A 14,491-nucleotide genomic window follows, 5' to 3' on the forward strand; every position below is an offset into this window, starting at 1 on the left:
CGTTTCTTATAGCACAGTAGTATTCCATCACCAACATGTACCACAATTTCTTCAGCCATTCCTCAATTGATAGATATCCCTTTGATTTCTTTGCCACCACAAAAAAGGGCTGCTATAAGTATTTTTATACTTTCTACCTAACCCCTTTTAAAAAATCTCTTTGGGATACAGACCCAGTAGTGGTATTACAGGATCAAATGGTATGCCCAGTTTTATAGCCTTTTGGGCATAGTTCCATATAGCCATCTAGAATGGCTGGATCATTTTACTATTTTGCAGAGCAATGCAAAAAATTGTTATAGGTTCATAAAACTTTTCCTACTTAAGGACTTTTCTTTCTTTCTTTCTTTCTTTCTTTCTTTCTTTCTTTCTTTCTTAAGGTGCAATGAACAGAGGCAAGAAAACATGAGTTCACATTCAGCCTAAATACCTACCAGCTATGTGACCCTGGGCAAGTCATTTAACCCTATTTGCCTCAGTTTCCTCATCTATAAAATTATCTGGAGAAGGAAGTGGAAAACTCATATCAATATCTTTGCCAAGAAAACCCCAGATGGTGTCACACAGAGTCATATTTGATTGAAAAAGAAAAGACTGAATGACTAAGTTTAGGAAAGAACAATTCCCCTCTTTGGAGTAGATACATGATAAGGAGTCTTAATAGACTTCAAACTTTCTATTCTTTTTTAACCTTTCAACAGCTTTTTCATGTCAGATCCTAAGAGCATAGCAGAGCTAAGAGGGACTCTGGATCTGGTTCCTAAGGGAATATGGACTTTCCCTCAGAAAGCACTAATGCCTGCTTTGGAGTTGGAGCACAGGGAAGCAACAAGTACTCTCACCCAGGTGGTGGAGAGATCCTTTGGATTCAGAGTTCCTGGCACCGGCCTCAGACACAATGGCATAATGGCTCAGCCAAAGAAATAGTACCTATAGAGAGATGACCCACATGACCAAATAATGAGAATATCTGAAACTCAGTCCTGGATAAGCAGAGAGAGAAGAGAAGGATAAGAGGAGTTCTAAAGCAGCATGATCCTCTGGAATCCAGACTTCAAGTGAGAGAAGAGAAATTCCTAAGCAGTGCCAGGCTTGAGACTCTCTGTAGCAACATCAGATTTGAAATTTCTGGGCTCCAGTCTCCAAAGAAAAGAAATGGGCAATGTCAGACAATGGAGGAGAAGATGTCATATATAGTCCTGAAGCTGGAGAATCTTTGCCATGATGTGGAGGAGAAAAAGACCTAGACTTTGCTTACATTTATTATCATGAATGATATAGACAGTACAGATCTGATGGGACCATCAAAGGATAATCTATCTAGCAACCCAAAATTTGTTCCTCTTATCAGTGGAAGTCTAAGTGCTTAGATTATTAGCATAATCCAGGATGTCAACATGGGTCTCTGGTATGAAATTAAGATTTACCCAAGGCAGGGTATGAAAAGAAAACTGGATTTAGCTTCAAATAACCTGGGCTCTGATCCCAAGTCTGTCACTTCCTGACTAGGGAGCACTGGAAGATCATTTCACCAATCTGAGCTTCAGTTTCCTTCTTTGTAAACTGAGGGAGGGAGTTCTAAGTGTTATCTAAGGTCCTTTCAACTGCATTTTGAAAGGAGTTTAAATATACGGGATTTTCAGTGAAGACTAGCAGCACCTCTGGTGTGAGGACCAATGTTCTGTGCACTATGCTAACCATGGAAGATTAGCATCTCTGGTGTAGGGCTTCCTACTCCCTTTTCAGGGCTGATCATTCTCTTTTGGTGAACATCTGTCACTTAACTCTCACCTGTGGTTCCAAGAAGCTGTATCATGTCCAAGAAGCATTCATACCTTGATAAAATCACCTTGACCAATGCCCTTAAACAAGTTGAGGGGATCTATCAGAGAGTTAGAGAGATAACTACCCCAAGCACGTGAAGACTTTCTCAAGTGAAATGGGCAAATGAGAACAATTCCTTTCAATGGCCATGAAGGTGACTGAAGTAGATGCTGGGGACTGCTTTGAGCTTGGTCAGACATCAAAAATGTGAAGCTCATCCAGTGCGCCCTTGGCTATCTCTAGTCATCCTGACTTTTGTCCTACTACTGGACTTAGAAGACTCTGGAAGAGAGAGTGAGACTGATGACTTGGGAAAACTCTGCCTCACTAATTTATGCACAACCCAAGTCATCTGTCCTCTTTGGAAAACAAAGGACAAAACAACATCTCTTCTAGTGCTAAAGCTGCAGTCTGATTCTGTTAGAGGGAGAATTCTGTCATTTGTTCATCTACTACTCTGATATTCATTTGCTTCTTATGTTTTCTGTAGGATCAAATAAGTGCAGAGAGACAATATATTCATTATTACCTTGAATATTGGTACAGGAATTGGGGACAGACCTTTATGGCCACATCATAGCTAAATATGAGATACGAAGTCTATATTCAGACGTTACCCAGAGGAGATTTGGGTGGAGGCAAAATAAGCCAAAGGGTTCTGCTTCCGGATGAGCTCTACCAAAGACAATTCAATTTATGTAAACTCAGGGATCAGGGTTCTGAGCCATGGGTTACACATGTCCAACCTAGAGGAGGAGATTAAGATCACATTTTTTAAAAAGAGTTAGAGAAATCAAAATGTGCATCCATATACACAGAGTAGTGACCCAGTATGATTTAAAAGTAAAGCCAGAATCAATGTTCCAGATCAGTTTTGTACAGGGAAGAAAGCACTAAATTTAAACCCAAAAGATTAAAGTTCAATTTCTAGTTCTTCTACTTACTAGCTGTGACCTTGGGTAAGTGATTTTACATCTAAGCCTAAATTTCCTCATCTATAAAGTGATGATAATACTTACACTGCCTACTTCCACAGGGCTGTCGTGAGAAAAGTGCTTCATAACATGAAATTAGCTATATAAATCTACCAACGGCTGACATTTATGTGGCATTTTATATGCCTGATCTCATTAATCCCTACCACAATTTTGTGAAGTAGCTGCCAACAGGTATTATTACCATCATGTTAGAGATGAGCAAAATGAGGGTTAGAAAATGAAGTGCATTGCCCATGACCACAAAGAAAGCGAGGGTCAGAGGTAAGGGTCAAGGTCTACTGAAGGTCTCTACTGATGTCAGGTGCAGTTCTCTTTCCAGCACACTCTGAATTATCAGGCTTGCCATAGCCCTTTGATTCTGAACAATACTGTAGTTAACAACTGACACCTTTGAGCTGTTTGAATCTGGGGGCAGGTAGTTAATTCCTTCAACCAGCTTCAGCTAATATAAGGAGTCTATAGGAGGTCAGAAAATAAGGAAATAACTAAGATTAGATCTCCTTTGGTTTAGAACTATGGTTTCCAATGAATCATATAGACTGTATGGAAGATGTTGTTTTCCTTTGGGGATACCCACTGAATTCATTTGTTATTCAATTATTTCAATCATGTCTGATTCCTCATGAGCCCATTTGGGATTTTCTTGGCAAAAATACTGGAGTGGTTTGGCATTTCCTTCTTCAGCTCATTTTACAGAAGAGAAAACTGAGGTAAACAGTATCCTGTGACTTGCCCAGGGTCACACATATCGATAAGTGTCTGAGGCCAGATTTGATCTCAAGAAAATGAGTCTTCCCAACTCCAGGTCCTGCACTCTATCTCTTGTGCTCTCCAGTGGCCCAATTATCACTAACTCCTTTTCAGGGCAGAATTAGAAATATTGCTTCCCTTTAGAGGTAATTAATTGCTGAGGAGAAGCCTTGGGTCATAATAATAAAAGACAACATTTAGATAGAATCTATTATCTGTTAGGCACTGTCTCATTTGTTCCTCTCAGAAATCCTGTGAGATAGATGCTATTCCCATTTGAAAGCTGAGGAGAGTAAAGCAAACAAATTAGTTGATTTGCCCAAAGTCACAGATAGACTTTGGCTGTGTGAATCTTGAAATTTCTCAGACTTGTGAATGCTAAAAGATTCTCAGACTCTACCTTAGAACATTTGGTGAAGACCATTTCCCATTTTAAACAATGAAGCTACTTAGATCTAAAATGTGAGAACTCTACTTAGATCAGAAATGGGAAGACCTCTACTCCACTGGGACTTAAGACTGTTTTAGGGAAGAAAACTCCTTGCAGAACAATGAAAAGTACTTAAACCCATACTTAAGCCATGCCTATTTTTAGAATTATTACAAAGGGGTGCTAAGTACCTGTAAAGGTCAGGCAACTTGTGAATTTACAAGGAACAAAGAACTGGGAAACTTACTCAGAGCTTTCCTGGTGTGAATTTCTCAAAAATCCACACCTTCTTAGGTGTGGACTAAGAATGGTCTGTCCTTTGAAAAACGTCTACTGTGATTGGTAGATGTAAGGACTTAGGGGAGGTGACATAGGAGAAATTGCCCTTTAAAAGGAGACGAAAACCTCTCTCTGTAATCAGTCAGCTGGGAAAGGCTGCCTTTAAGGGTCTCTCTCCAGACTCTCTCGGGGACATTTCAGATTGAGGATTAAAGCTGGTGAAGTCAGCTGAGATGGAGCTGGCCTGGTGTCACTAGAATCCTTTCTTGGACAGATCTTGTGGTGAGTAATTAAGGACTGACTGATCTTTTCTCAGAAAGCTTAGGCCTGGATTGGCCAGGACTGCCTGGACTGGCTATTCTTTTCTTATTTATTTCCTTTCTCTCTCTCTCTCTCTCTCTCTCTCTCTCTCTCTCTCTCTCTCTCTCTCTCTCTCTCTCTCTCTCTCTCTCTCTCTCTCTCTCTTTCTTTGATTCCTCATTGTATTATTAATTTAAAATCTCTATAAAACCCAGTTGACTTGGGTATATTCATAATTGGGAATATTTTCCTGGCGACTACCTTAAATATTTTATTTAAAACAAGACACTGTGGTGAAAACATATTTTCTGCGGTCACAATTTACTCATCCACTCTTATATCTATCACAATTTATATCTTCCACTATTTTAATCAATACAGTTTATGACCCTCAACCATTTTAACTCTTACAGTTGCTGGCTCCCGCTCTTTTAAATGACACAGCTGCATTTGAACTCAGATCTTCCTGACTCCAGACTAGTACTCTATTCATTGAGTCACCCAGTCTGCCTCTTTGTGCCAGAGTAGGTGCATGTCAAGAAAAGAAAGTCAAGTAGGCATTTGAGGCAAGGGGTAGCTAGGTGGCTCAGTAGACAGAAAGCCAGCCCTGGAGAAAGAACATCTTAGGTTCAAATCTAGCCTCACACACTTCCTAGCTGTGTGACCCTGGGCAAGTCACTTAACCCCAATCTCCTATTCCTCACTGCTCTTCTGCCTTGGAAGAGATACTATAGATTCTAAGACAGAAGATAAGTGTTTGAGAAAACACACACACATTTATTAAGTGTCTGCTATTGTTAAGCACTTCAGTTTCAAAGATAAGCAAATAGTAATTCCTTCTTTCAAGGAACTCACAGTCTAAGGGGGGAGGGAACATGAAAACAGCTTTGTAGCAACAAATATAGAAAGAATAAATTAGAGATAATCTTAGAGGGCTAAGGAGAACAGGGAAAGACTTCTTGCAGAAAATTGGACTTAAGTTGGGATCTGAAGGACCTCAGGGAATTATGGTTTGAGATGAAAATGGAGAATATTCTGGGCAAGGGAGATAGCCAGTGGGGATGTGGAGTCAGGAGATGCTCTATTTTGTCTGAGGAAAAACAGGGAGACCATTGTAAATTGGTCACAGGAGAAGAGAACAAGAAGGCTGATAAGGAGGGGCAACTAGGTAGCACAGTAGATACACCACTAGGTCTTGAGTCAAAAGAACCTTGATTCAAATCTAGACTCAGACACTTCTTAGCTGTGTGACCCTGGACAAGTCACTTAACCATGATTCCCTGGCCATTCTTCTGTCTTAGAATTGATACTAAAATAGACAAGAAAGGCTTATTGGCGGGGGGAAGACTTAAAAGGTAGGAAGAGTACTTTCTCTGAAGGGCTTTAAAAGCCAGTCAAGATTTTATAGTTGATTTTGGAAGTAATAGTTTGTTGAACAAGTTGATACCATGGTCAGAGCCATCCTTTAGAAAGAACAAGAGGTAGCAATGCAATGATCCAGGACAATTCTGAGGGACTTATGAGAAAGAACGCTATCCACATCCAGAGAAAGAACTGTGGGAGTAGAAACACAGAAGAAAAACAACTGCTTTATCACATGGGTTGATGGGGATAGGACTGGGGATGTAGACTAAACAATCACCCTAGTGCAAATATCAATAATATGGAAATAGGTCTTGATCAATGATACATGTAAAACCCAATGAAATTGTGCCTCAGCTACAGGAGGGAGTTGAGGGAAAGGGAGGGAAAGAACATGATTCTTGTAACTATGGGAAAATATTCTAAATTAACTAATTAAATAAAAATTTAAAAAAAGAACAAGAGGCAGTGATCTGAAGCCAAAAGAAGACATAACAAAAACAATAACACCTTGATCCCCATCCTCCCTCAGACCCTGATGAAGATAGTCTAAGAACTTGAACTGGAATCTTAGAAATAGCAACCCTCCCAGTTGAGTACCCTCAACCAGGAGCAACCCCTGTGGATAGGCAACCACATCTTTTGAAGGTCTAGAAAAAAAAAGGTTCTTGTCATCAAAATCTTTGACACTATCAAATGGCTCAAAATTAGAAAATAACATGATTTTTTCAGTGAAAATGACATTAGAGACATTACCATTTGTGTTGCATCCTCAGGACCATAGAACCTTTTCATCTGAATTATAACTAAAACCTTCCATAAATTTTCTAAATGATCATTTAGAATTTGAGCTCCAATAAATGCTTTCTTCATTCATTTATTTATTCATGCAAAGAGAGTATTATGCAGGCTGAGGGTGCTAATGCCCTTCCACGTGGGGCAGAAGGTGGTGTCTTCTCTATTGATTTTTTTGTTTTGTTGCCATTAACCCTTTTCAGTTTTGTCTCCCCTTAAACATAGCAAAGAAGAACCTGTCAACCCCCCTTACTTTATTTGTGCCTTCCTGTATTTGACCCCCATATCTTTATTTGTGCCTTTATAGAAGTCTATAACAACTTGAATTTGGAAAACTTTTATTTTATGAATTTTGAATATTTGATATTTTCTTTGTACCTATATTACTTCACAGAAAAATTGTATTAGTGATTTGTATCAGTGACCTGTACTGACTTGATTTGCATTTTGTACATTTTGTGTGAAAATTTTGTTTCTTCTTCAATATATTATTGGTTTTATACCTCATTTGCACTCACACCGTGGACCATGGCTAAGGTAAGAGAAAATGCACCTAAATTCTTGGATAAGAACCTTTATATTCTACCCCTCCTTAAGTGACACTGACTGTAAGACAAATAGATAGGTAGATAGATAGATAGATAGATAGATAGATAGATAGATAGATAGATAGATAGATAGATAGATTGTCAATAGGAGATAAATATTTTTGAATTTTTAGCACATTTTTTATAATTGCATGTGCAATTTCGTTTTCCTAAGCACATTTCATCTCCCTAAATTGAAAGATTTTAGATTATTAAATTAGTGTAGATTTTCTATGTCTATTAGTTTTAACTGTAACTGCCTGTCTAAAAAGCCTTAGACTACTGAAACTACCTACCATTAGTATTTAAATATTATGGGACTAGTACATATGTCTGATTCAAAGAAATGGGAACAAAAAGGAGCACAGACCTGATCTCCACAGTGCCACAGAAGCACAGATATCTACACAGTGCCACAGAAGCATGAATTTAACCTGAATGGTGCCAAAAAAGCACACAGATAAGAGAGAGAGAGAGAGAGAGAGGGAGAGAGAGAGAGAGAGAGAGAGAGAGAGAGAGAGAGAGAGAGAGAGAGAGAGAGAGAAACCAATCCTGCTAGGATTGCTGAGACTTGTTGAGACATCTATACCAATAAAAAGAGGATTTGAACCTAGTGTGAGACTCAAGGTTGCAGCACTTAACATATGTTAAGACACAGGACTCCTTGTACTACACTCCTTGTGAAATTTATATTAAGTACCTAACAATTAGATATTCTGGCTCCATATTCAACAGCTGAGAAGAAGCAATGAAAGAAGAAATATATCAGACCAAAAAAAAAATCTAGTCTCTTTTCCTAACTTTCTTGCTGTGGAGGATGTCTGTGGTCTTGACTGCTGAGTGGGTACATGCTGTTGGACAGGGATTTAATTTACTTTAATTGGGCATTATTCAAAGACCTGTTGGAATTTTGTATTTAGTATTTTTAAATATAAAATTTAGGATTGGATGTTTAGAAATTTCATCCCAAAAGTTATTTAGATTTTTTTTGTGCTATTTTTTCTGATGATTTTAATTGGCAGTGATTCATATGCCTCATGCTTCAGACATGTTTCCCTGTGTGATTTCCTTGTTTTCTTGATATCCTCTGGGGGGGGTGTTTTTATTTTGTAATGAAAAATTTTAAGTTCCTTTGGAGAAAAAAAATTTTTTAAGGAAAATAAATGTGCTGCCTCCCAGAATCCAGAGACTGATTTCCTTGTAGAAGATGCCATGGAGATGCCTGTGGAGACCACATGCTACTCCAGGAGTTCCTAAGCAAAACTGAATGTGCAGAATTGAACTTTGAGGGGTTAAATACATTTGTTTATATGTACTTTGTTGTACCAAAGGGGACTACCCCCTAATTGGTTTTGTTCTTGATTCCCTTTTGTTTCCTTATCCCCAAGTTGTTGTATTTTCCCTGTGTAAAATTGTATATGCTTTAGTTAATTATGCTTAAAAAGATCTATTTTCTAAATGAAGAACTCTTGAAATATGTCAACAGAACTCTTTTTAATGTGCTTATTATTTGAAAAATCACTTGTGAAGTCTTTGTACTTAATTAATTTTCACTTCAGAAAAAAATCATTTTCTCAATGATAAAAGCACAGCAATTTGTTGGCATCTGATTCTGCTCCCTGGCCTTGGAGTAGCATCTGTATCTCCAAGGACAGAAAAATCATTGAATGAGAAAAAGTAACAATCATGCTGATTATCTTCAATAATCTAATAATCTTTTTTCATATGTAATGACTAGTAATCAGTTTATTACACAGATTAATCATTCTTGAATGTACAAGATACAGAGAAACAATTGGGTCTTTAAATATACACAAGTATTTCTGTCAAATGAAATTTTACCCTTATATCCAGATAGACCTAAGCAGTTAAAAAATGGAAGAAAAATTAAGAGCTATTGGCTATGTATTAACTGAGAAACCACATGCAAACCAAAAAAGTATTGGGGGAAGAAGAGAGTGATGGAGAGGAACTGGGAAAAAACCAGACATCATTTCATGTACTAATAGCCTCAATCCATTTAAATGTTGACCAGTTAAATTTAGACCTTAAAATATAGGATATGGGTATAGTTTAATTTTGTTGGTAGAAACATTTACCTAAGGTGTAGGTCCTTCAGAATAAAATGAATACAGAAGCAGCTTGACATTTTTCACCTTGCTTTTCATAACGGTAATGAGTTTAAAAGGATTCTGATTTTTAAAAAATTTTCCCACAGGTCAGTGTAACTGTCCTTCCCCCACCCCAAACCATACAACACCCACCCCTGCCCTTGAATTGTTTATCAAATTAAGTCCATAAGAATAGCTTTTAGTCTTACAACTAGGTTATGACTGAAGAACTGACTTTTCACACACACACACACACACACACACACACACACACACACACACACCTTTGCTAGGAGTCAATGTTGATATGGGAAATACAGTATTTCTATTTTGTTGTTCCAAGTATATACAGCACGCAACACTGCTGTATCAGGTAAACGTGTTCACAGGGGAAGATGAAGCATGGACTCATAGAAAGAAGTCAAATCGAAATCAAAAAACTTTCTCTTTCAGAGTTCCCCTCTCTTTACTTGTAGAGGTTATCCAATAATTTCTTTAATTACATCACATACTTCTGAGTAATTCCTGAGCCATTCTGTTGTGCTTTTCTCTATTTGTTTTGTAGATCTGTGCAATCTCAGGCACTAAAGGATCATCTGGATTGGGATCACACAACAGAGAACAGATGGACAAGAGTACTTTTGATTTTTTTTTTAATTTAAACCCTTACCTTCCATCTTGGAGTCAATACTGTGTATTGGTTCCAAGGCAGAAGAGTGGTAAAGGCTAGGCAATGGGGGTTAAATGACTTACCCAGGGTCACACAGCTGGGAAGTGTCTGAGGCCAGATTTAAACCTAGGACCTCCTGTCTCTAGACCTGGTTCTCAATCCAGTGAGCTACCCAGCTTCCCCCAAGAGTACTTTTGAAATAGTGCTGGCGACCAATGTAACCATAGAATATCATAACAAATGCTGCCATTACTATTTATATTTGTTTCATAAATTCTTGTTGTAAATGCAACCTTAGGTAGTTTGAAGGAATAATCTGTTGGGAAATGAATTGTCAAGAAAAATACTCTACCCTAATAGGGACTATCATTTGTCCCCATTATTGTAGCTTGCCAGTGGAACATACCATTTCCAACAGGATCTGCTGAACACTGCTCTGGGGGTCACTTGCCAGGACATTCAACTCCTTGTGGATTCTCTTCTGAGTCATTGTGTGATATCGGTGGCCACAGACCCTGGGAGTAAGGATGGGGATAGGAGAAAGGAACAGGGAGAGGGGGAAGGGGAGATGGAGGGAGCTAGGTCTCAGTGACTTCTTGCCATAAGAGAAGAAGGAGGAAGGGAGTTGAGGGAGTGTTAGGGAAGGTGGGGAGCACCATCTGGGAGGAGAGGGACTGGGGGAGCAGGCAGCTTCAATGGGGCAGGGGACTAGGGAAGGGGATGAGGAGGGGGAGGGATAATAATCTAATTAATATTATAATTTATATCATCAACTATGTCTAACATGATATTTTTAGACCTATCCAAAAAGTATTTCCTTATGATAGCTTTGTGTTTTGTTTCAGGATTAAAGGCAATGTATACAGGATATGTAAATTTACTTTTAAACTTTTGGTAGTAAATTATATTCCCCTGTAATTCATATTATATTATATTCACATGCAAATTTAGCAGTCCTTGGTAGAACTTAACAAGGTTAGATTTCCCAGGCCCCAGTACAACTCAGATTGAGAAACACTAGGTTAGGTAATATCCAAGATCCCTAGTCTATACATTTTTCTAATCTGGATGGAAAGGAGCAGGTTCCATGTTTCTGGGTAATTCATTGTCTAATGAATTATATGGAGGTTAATGAAGGCAGGTGCTGGAAGATTGGTCTGGCTGACAGGACTGACTGTAAACAAGGTCAGCTGCCCCAGAGTTTCCATGGAGTCTAATGAGAGCAGCAACAATGGCCAGGCATTCTCCCAGCTAACTGGAGTCTGAAGGGATAGATGAGCTAAAATGCATCTTTGTAATCTCTAAATACAACAAATTGCTTTTGTGATCCCAGTGCAGGGACATGCTGGAGCCAGCTCATCAGTTGTAAAAATTTCAGTGTGAGCAATTACATCTCTGAAATAGGTGAATGCTGCAAAACAGAGCTTGGCTTTGTTTGTGGATTGTCCAGCCTGAAGAAAGTGAAAGAGAAAATGATATTAAAATTGTAATAATTAAAATGGGTTTGACAAATAGAAGAATTAAGAAAGTTGTCGCCATTTATAATAATTAACTATTAAGTCATGAGACTGTTAGTAGCTTTATTATAGCAAAATAGTGATAGTAAGAGAGGAAAATATAGGAAGGAAGTAGAAAATATTGCCTAGCTAAAAATACCCTAAGTCAGACCATGAATGTGAATCTGAATGCTAATCTTACTAGTCCATGAGAGTGTCTCCAGCCAAGTGTTTCAACAACCAAAGACCAACGGTGAAAAGGCTGAGCCTCAAAGGGCAGTCTCTCACCCAAACAAAAGTCTCACCCAAGTAAGGGTCGCTCTTCAGTCTGAGTCTCCAACACTGAAAAGTCGAATCTTCACCAGAATCCAAAGTCTGAATCAGGAAGCTGTAATCCAAACCCAACAAAGACGCTGAGGGGTCCAAGAGCTGGATCTGTTGAGGATCCACAAGGTGGCAAAAAATCTCACAAGAGCTCATGCCTATGAGGCAAAAGACCACCAAAAGAACCCCAAAAGAGTCCCAGAGGCTCCCGCTTAAAGGCAGTTTCCTCCACTCATCAATTCTTATCACATCTCAGGATCAATCACAGCCTCCCAATTTGCCTAGCACTGCCTAAGGATGGGGTGGGGCAGTACTTGTGGTCTTTTAGGGTGTGAACTTCCTTTTCTAGTAAAAGGGTAGTGTTAATGTTAAAAAAACTGAAGTGTTAATGACTAAATGTGAAAGTGGGGCACTCAAGGTTCTTGATTGATTAGCTTAAAATAGACAAAGAGAGTTTAAATTCTCTTTCACAAAATGAAAAGTGTGTCATAGATATATTTTCCTGGAGAAATGATTGTTAAACATTTGTTGGCACACCAATGCCACATTGATCTACAAATCCAAGTATCTTCTCAATAACTTAACAAGCATTTATCAGTTATTTACTGCATTCCAGACCCTGTGCTAGAGATTGAAGATAGTAAGTAAAAAAATTAAGACTTTGACCTCAAGGAGCTTATGTTCTCTGAAGGGAAACAGCACACATGAATTCCAGAATCTGGGAGTTAGAAGAGACCTCTTGAGTCACAAGCCTTTGAAGTGGTCATCCAAGTTTTCATTAAAACCTATAAGTGGCAGTTAGGTGGCTCGGTGGATCCAGAGCAGGCCTAGAGATAAGAGGTCCTGGGTTAAAACTTGGCTTTAGACACTTCCTAGCTGTGTGACCCTGAACAATTCATTAACCCCTGTTGCCTAGTCTTTATCATTTTTCTACCAATGAAACCAATACGCAATATTGATTTTAAGATGAAAGGTAAGGGTTAAAAAAAAAACCCTGCAAATAAGGGGCAATCCATTCCCTTTTGAGGCATTTCCCATAGTTTGGCTACTAGGAACTTTTTTTTCTTACCTCAGGCCTACTTTTGCCTCTTTGCAACTTCTGCCCATAGTTCTGCCCTTTGGAGGCAATCAAAACTGATTTAATCCCTCTTTCATATGACGCCATTTAAATATTTGAAGGAAGATATCCCATCCCCTTTAGACTTCTTTTCTCCAGGTTAAACATCTCTAGCTCCTTGGGTTGAAAGACCCCTGAGCATGCCAGAAATTTCTGTTAAGTACACCTCAGTGCAATTGAGTGCCCACCTGTAACCTCAGTGGTACAAAACTTACTTTTGTATTCGCATGCACATGTTTCAGTCTCCTGACTCTCTCCTGCTGGACCAAGATTTCTCATGGCCAAGAATATTGTACCATGAACAAAAAAGAGTTTGAGAACTCATGTTCCCTAGAGATTATAACTAGGGCAGAGGGACTTTCACCTTATTCCTAGGCTCTATCTTTCTCTAGGGAGCCTCTTTCTCCTCTCTGTCTGTCTCTGTCTCTCTGTCTGTCTCTCTGTCTCTGTCTCTGTCTCTGTCTCTGTCTCTCTCTCTCTCTTTCTCCCCACTCCCTTCCTCCTTTTATTTTTTCTCTCTCACCAATCACCCTCCATTAGAATAGGAATTCCTTGAGGACATGGACTACCCTTTTTTATATTCATCTTTCTAGCACTTAGCACAGGAAAACATTAAAATGCTATTTCATATATACATTCGTTCTTTCATTCTCTTATAAATCATTCTCTCTGGGGTAGGACTAGGTTTGACCAGCACCAGGGACTCTAAAGAGCTAAAAGTCTTCACTTAATAAAGGCTCAATGAATAGAGTTTTACATATAATAGGGTAACTGACTGTTGCTTGACTAATTTAACACCATCATCATTATCTGTACTTCAGTGTCCTCAACTGTGAAATAGGGATAATAATGGTACCCAAGTCTTAGGGCTATTGTGAGAATAAAAGGAAATAACATTCATAAAGCACATAGCACAGTAACTAGCACAGAGAAGGTGCTATACAAATGTTAGCTATAATAGAGGGCTTTGTTTGACCCCTTAAACTTCTCCAGTTGGCTAGAATGGGAACACTTCTGAACTGAAAAGACTTCAGCTACACCCTGCTTACCCCAGACTCTTTCCTTTCCTTTCTTAGAAATGTAATACTGATGGATCTTGGATTGAGAGCTTAGAGGCCTTTGAGTTGGACTCCCTCATTTTACTGATGAAGAAACAGAGGAACAAAGAGATTGAGACTTTCCCAAGGTCATACACCTAGCAAACTGTCTGAAGCAGAATTTGAATTAAGATCTTCACAACTTCTAGTCCAGAGCTCCCCTTTCCTTCACCTATCCTTGCTCCTCCACTCTGTCAGAAAGTAAAACACATAAAATCAACACTTCACTACACATGACTTGGCCTCTTTTTCTTCAAGCATAGAAAGCACTTAATAAATCCTACCAAGTTAAATTAGAATTTGAATGATTGATTTATCAATACTGTGTATTGGCTCCAAGGCAGAAGAGCT

The 14,491-nt window shown here is 38.7% G+C and overlaps 1 pseudogene; it reads right to left on the bottom strand.

Annotated features, from left to right (window-relative positions):
* Window positions 1–9,935: 9,935 nt before the first annotated feature.
* Window positions 9,936–10,596, bottom strand: LOC100618484 (ubiquitin-conjugating enzyme E2 D2-like; annotated as a pseudogene).
* Window positions 10,597–14,491: the final 3,895 nt, after the last annotated feature.

This window comes from Monodelphis domestica, chromosome 2 (assembly GCF_027887165.1).
Source record: "Monodelphis domestica isolate mMonDom1 chromosome 2, mMonDom1.pri, whole genome shotgun sequence".
In the NCBI taxonomy this organism is placed as follows: Eukaryota; Metazoa; Chordata; class Mammalia; order Didelphimorphia; family Didelphidae; genus Monodelphis; species Monodelphis domestica.